The sequence below is a fragment of the Rhipicephalus microplus genome, chromosome 3 (assembly GCF_043290135.1).
Source record: "Rhipicephalus microplus isolate Deutch F79 chromosome 3, USDA_Rmic, whole genome shotgun sequence".
Taxonomy (NCBI): domain Eukaryota; kingdom Metazoa; phylum Arthropoda; class Arachnida; order Ixodida; family Ixodidae; genus Rhipicephalus; species Rhipicephalus microplus.
This window is the reverse complement of record NC_134702.1, coordinates 34896803-34902817: the sequence shown is the minus strand read 5'-3', so window position 1 is coordinate 34902817 and position 6015 is coordinate 34896803. Positions and strand designations below refer to the sequence as shown.

The 6015-nt window shown below is 41.9% G+C and overlaps 1 long non-coding RNA gene across 1 annotated transcript; it reads right to left on the bottom strand.

The window, feature by feature from the left end:
- Positions 1-253: 253 nt before the first annotated feature.
- LOC142803680 (uncharacterized) lies at positions 254-851 on the bottom strand. The gene is made up of 2 exons (XR_012894224.1): positions 801-851; positions 254-480 (listed from the first exon to the last, which is right to left on the bottom strand). It is a non-coding gene; the product is annotated as an uncharacterized LOC142803680 (long non-coding RNA).
- Between the last annotated feature and the right edge of the window lie 5164 nt (positions 852-6015).

Here is a 6015-nt window from a genome sequence, read left to right as displayed (position 1 = left end):
TTAGGCAAAGCAATCGTTTGCATAGTTAAGTGCGCGTCTCATTCTCGCGAGGGCCATCGGCCACAGCGCACGCATCGAGCCCAAATTCGGAAGTCTGTATGAGGGTACGGCGCCAGGAAATAAACTTTCCGAGATTGCAACTAGGACTGGCATTGGTCCCGACTTTGGAACTCGACAACGTTTAGTAAATTAGGTGACCTAAAACCGAAGTTTTTTCGCTCCGATCCAACACCCTTTTATATAGCGTTATAAGTTCTTTTTTATTCATAGGTTCCGGGAAAGTCACAAAATAATGCGTAGGAAACTTTTATTGAATAATGTTGAGGAAGTGCTCTTTTCACACCTTGCTTCATGAGAATCGTAGGAGTTTATTTTGCTGGTGGTGCGAGTGCCGTGGAGATGAACGTGTGAAGCGCGGCTGCGTCTGGAAAGTTCGTTATGCGTTGACGGTCGAGTACGCTATCTTTCATGTATGTTCGCCTAAAGAAAAAAAAAGACGTACAAGTATCACATTGGCGGGGTTGGTGAGGACAAAATGGCTTTTTGGCTCCGTGACGGACTGCCAAGAATGCTTGCGCCACTATATGTGCTTATACATATAGTGCGTTTACGCTAAAAAAGTGTTCAAATAAGCACACATCTGTTTCTTCTTTGTAAAATTAATTATTGGTATCAGTAATACTCAGTGACTGGTCACGCTTACTTGTTACATCTTGGTATCAGTAATAATTAGTGCTAACCGTAAACATATTTTTCATGTACATATTGAGAGCTCTGGTGAAATTATCACACACACTTACGTCGATTTTGAAGGATCCTGCACTGTTAAAGAAGGTCCGTGAAAGCAAACTGGAAAAAAATATCATTCACTGATTTTTTTTTTTCTTTTTAGGGCCAAATCTAAAAAAGAAAGTGCCGCCATATCCACGAAGTGAATGATAATGAGTGGGCGAAGCTCCGGAAGTAAACCTGGTAAACAATGAATCCTGCATACACTTCTCCCACTTGATTTCATCACAACGCTCCCCCTAGCGCACGTCACCGCACTGAATTGCACGATCGCCTTCCACCAATGACAGGTGTCATATGCGACACCATTCCTATTTTATAACATCTCACATCTTTCATCATCAACTACCAGTGCCACCGTCTAGTTTATAACATCTTGCATCTTTTCATCATCAGCTACAAGTACCACCATCTAGTGAACAATGCAAGAACTAAACGAGAGGTGGCTACATACAGGGACGCACAGCTTCGCCTTCACGAGTTTCGCCCCTAAAACACAAGCAAGCAAGCGGGAGTGCCTGGAAGGAAACACAGCCAAGTTTCTCAAAAAGAAAACTTTCTAATTGAAAAAAAATATATATAAATATTCGTTTTTGTAAGAAATTAAAACGCGAAACTGAGCTCTGCTTTTGAAAGAATATATATATATATATATATATATATATATATATATATATATATATGCATTGAGCAAAGCTTCACCTTGTATTGTATAGCACAGCAATGTAGTCGAAATAAAAAGCGAGATCGAGGAGGAGGCATGTCATGGTTAAGACGAGGGAAAGGTGAATGGAAAAACTAGTAAACGAAGAAAGACATGGAGATAGAAGGACACAAACTCAGATAGACAGATCCAAAGAAAGGGAAGAAACATAGACAAAGATGGAAGGCGAGGTACAGTTTGTCGTGCGACGTTGGAACAACCACCTTCATCAACCGGCACGCGCACTCTTTGTCACCTTGTTCACCTTCGTCTTCTTCTTGCTTTGCTGCTTTGCTGCTTTGCTACCAGAACACGTTCACCGATTTGACCGCCATCAGTACACAAACACTACTTTGATCCAGTCATGCGCAACATTGCGCAATGAGTGCTAATGTTTTGTCTGAATTTCTCCCAGCCTTGCCGAAGCTAACTGCCGGACTCACTTCAAATAAATGTTATTGATTATTTTGATATTTTACACGGTTAATTTAAATATTTATTCCACACTGGCGACGCTATACGCATGCGGAGTTATGAAAACGCAAAAAAAGGGGGGGGGGGGAGTGAATGGAGTTAACTTAAAAAAACACAAAAATTGATGATAAGTCGTGAAAACGTCACTCAAAAGTGTTTATCGTCAGGTTGCAAGTGACTGCACAGCTTCTCAGGAAGGACAAACGAGACTTCCTTTGTTGTCAGATTTGTCAGCCCAGTTTCGTGTTTTCTCACAAGTCGGTTGACATACCACGACAACAGACCTTTATAACCCGTCTTCTCGTTTGACAAGTTCTGGAAGGTTACCAAGCAAATGCTTTTTCTATTATTCTTTCTTCTAACACTCCCTAAACTTCCTGTCTTCCTCTCTCCTTTCTCGAATCTTTTAATCCTCCAAAGCATGGTGACTCTCAGAAAGGTCGTAGAAAGAGAATGCTCCAGGGCAGATTTTCAATAGCGCAGTCGGCGGAGGCGTGTCTACGCTGCACCAAATATAGCGCACTGCATGGAGTCGTTTCCGGACATGCATTTTTTTTTACATTGAACTAACAGAAAAGCTTTCATTGTAGCAAAATGACATGAACACTGAAGATATCACGACAACAACAGAAAGCAAGAAAAAAAGTGAATTACTCAATGTCTCCTGAAACATTAAACCCCATATCCTATAAACTGGTGGTGCGTTTTCCACACTGCGCATCAGTTTACAGCGACAACAACAACGAGAAAAAGGTTATATATATTCGAGACAGTGCAGTTAATTTCGGAGAAATGTTGTGAGGTGGCCGTCTACATCCCAACATGTCATAGTGACTCGTTCCTTCGCCATTCGGAGTTCCAGCTTCTTTTCAAATGTTGACACTTCAAAGTCTTCCTATTACTTGGTGCGCTTAGTTTTCTGAGTTCTTGCATGATTGCCACGGAAACAAGCAGTTTTTTTTTTTCGTGGAACTGCAGCATAATAGACAAGTCATCGGATAGGTTTTACAAGAAATGAAGTCCTGTCAGTTTCAGGTGAATAAAAAAAAAACTGCCCTGTGTAAAAGAAACAAACGAAGGAGGCGACATACTCGGAAGAAATGCCGAAAAGAAAATACTTGCCCAGAAGACAGCGAGTAGGAGTCGTGCTTGACAGAACGAAAGAGGTACTGCGCTCGCGTCGCACTCCAACGTCTGTTTTACAAGGCTTTTTTATGTGTTTTAGCTTCTTGTTGCTCTTGCAACTCTTGAAATTTATTCTCCTTACAATATCTTCGCAAGCGGTATTAAAAAATATAACGTTACAGAGATTGAAGTTTAAGTTTCAAAAGGCAAGGCAACCTGGTGTAGAAATTAGGTGAAAGTGTGCAGGAAAACGTTAGTAGAGTACCGTAATCAACAAGCTGAATTATGCAGTAATGCCGGCCCAAGGCATTCGTAGCACTTTGTACAGAATTGAAAAAAAAAAATCATGCACCCTTTTATTGCAAGTGGTCACAAACAGGATACGGAAACTGTCTATATATCATTGGCGATGAGGTCTGGAAGGTGTAATACATGTCCGAATGAAAAATACCATCTGAAGGTGGCATACCATTCTATTTAGGTAAATGTGAAGACGTCTAATCTTCAATGCTTTGGAGCGCTAAACAAGAGACGCGCAACATAAAATTGAATGACGCTGTTCAACTGTGGTGATGTTGATTTGCAACAAACGAATGAGTAACGTAATTAACAAAGAAAGAGTAGCGATGACAAGAAATGGCCTTTAAACCAGCTCCCATGACTTTTTAACACTTCAGGTGAACATTCTTCCATAGAGTTCAGAATGACTTCCGGATAAACAATGCCATACTAAACAGCGCTACAAGACGTGAGTTCATCACAAAATGAAAAAACAAAAAATCTTCTGCCCTGGTCTTGCGGTATCCACAGCGTTGCCCGTGACGTAACCACTCAACTTTGGTGCCCCTCAAAGATTGCACTCAAGATCATTATCATTCCAGTAATAACAACCATTACAGACCCCGAGTATTAGCGTTCGGCTGCAATCCGAATAGCTGGGAGGAAGAGTACTGAGCCTTCTCAATACATCAAGGTCGCTCGTGCACCGTTCCTGTTCCAACAAATATTAGTCATGACACGTGTCAATCTGCCACGTGCTTTAGTATCGTGCACTAATCGGCCATAATTTGAAACACATTGATGGATTCAGGCAATCTTATTGATGTGCTGTGATTTTAAAACAGTTTGGCATTGAACACGCATAAAGACTTAGAGGGGGAGAATAAAATGAGAAAAAGGCAGGAAGGTACATCAGAACTCTAGTATCCTGCTTGCTTCCCTGCTATAGGTGGACGGGAAAAAGAAAACAAAAGGGAAATGAAAGAGGCGAAAATTTAGACGCCTGAAACAAACAAACAAACAAAAAGATGCGGCAAAGCGGGAGTATCATCGCTTATTCAATAGGTTACAGCCTCGCAAAAAAGGTCAGTAAGACCCCAATTGAGTTCCGGTTGCAAAGACAGTTCATATGCCTCACTATTCGGACAGGGGTATGTCGTCAAAGCGGGCCCACAGAGCAGCTAGAGGTTGTCTGTTCGCGCTGTATACGAGAGCCGCGAAAAAGAACGTTTCATGGCATACCGTTTCATCTCTGCTGCAGTGGTCGAAGCAGCAACCTGGAGATAAAATAGAGATGAGGAAGGGGCTGAACGGAAATGTCTTAAACTTTATTACAAAACCCAAGCACAACAGTGATGCCATCAAAAAAAAAAGCGGAGGGGGGGGGGGGATAGACTATTCAACGTAGCTGCTCTTTCAGCCCTACTCGAACAGAATACTGCTTTTCTAGTCGCGCAGAGCGTATTGACTGCGGTGAATTTGGAGAGCCTATCTCCTTCAAAGATCTCAACCGACGTCACTTCCATCCGCGCATGCTCCACGACATTTCTCTGCTGGAACACCATATTGGAGCGCCGTTGAAAGGAGAGCTTTGCGTGCATGAATCTGCGGTGTTCATTCAGGTTTGTCTGCATGGCTGCCAACGCTATGCAATCGTGCGCTATCACCCGCACAGCAGGTATATAAAATTCCTCAACTTCTGTGGATAGCTAATCATGCAGACATATATATATATATGCACTCGGAATGTGCTGAGCTAGCGGCTGTCTATCTATTTCGTTCTTCTATTCGGTATGGCAGACAGCACGTCGATATCTTACATTGTCGGACAGAAATCGACTGGGGCAAAACAAAACAAATAAAACTGTGCTTTTTGTTTCCCATCGGGCCGCTTTTGCTCAAACAAAATGAAAAAAAAATGCTTGACAAAGAATAACTAAATGTGAGATTTTATATTTTACACATTAACAGCACAAACAAAGAAAAGGGGATAATGCGATGGTGGATAAACGGACTTGGCAAAGTATTGATGTCATGTTTGCAACAGGGCGCATTGTTTGCCGACTCAGAAGCTCGTCTTTCTAAGAAATCCGTATATATTACCTTCTTACTCCGGGCTACAGATACAAGAATGGCAAGCTTTTTTTTTCATGACCGTTCATCCGCCTTGTGTGGGTCCTGCTGAAGAAATTCGCCGAAATTTCCTATGAGTGGCAGATAAAAGTTCTCGATTGATTCACTATAAAAAAAAGCGAAGCGTAAACGTGACGTTAGAGAAGCTTGACATGTTCATGGCGGCCAGCGTAAACAAGACACAAAACACAAAAAAAGTGCATAACGCAAGAGCTGTCTATTAGGTGGAAGTCTAACGCAAGGAATTCGGGTACTTTCTCTTGTTTCGCGTCCTGTTTGTGGCGACCGTGATGAGTTTGGAGAGGCGTTCTGCCCGCTGTGAACTAGCAACGTATGCTGCGAATGGTAATGTCTCTCTACAGGTAATGCAATTGACCATGTTCTCCTTTGTTTGGAGTTTTGGAAATGATTAGTTGTATCGTCTTTGTGTGGTGACCAGAGCGTGTAAAAAATTGTCTCCGTGTTGTGAAATATATGCACGATATCACTTATAAACAGGGAATTTAAGCGAA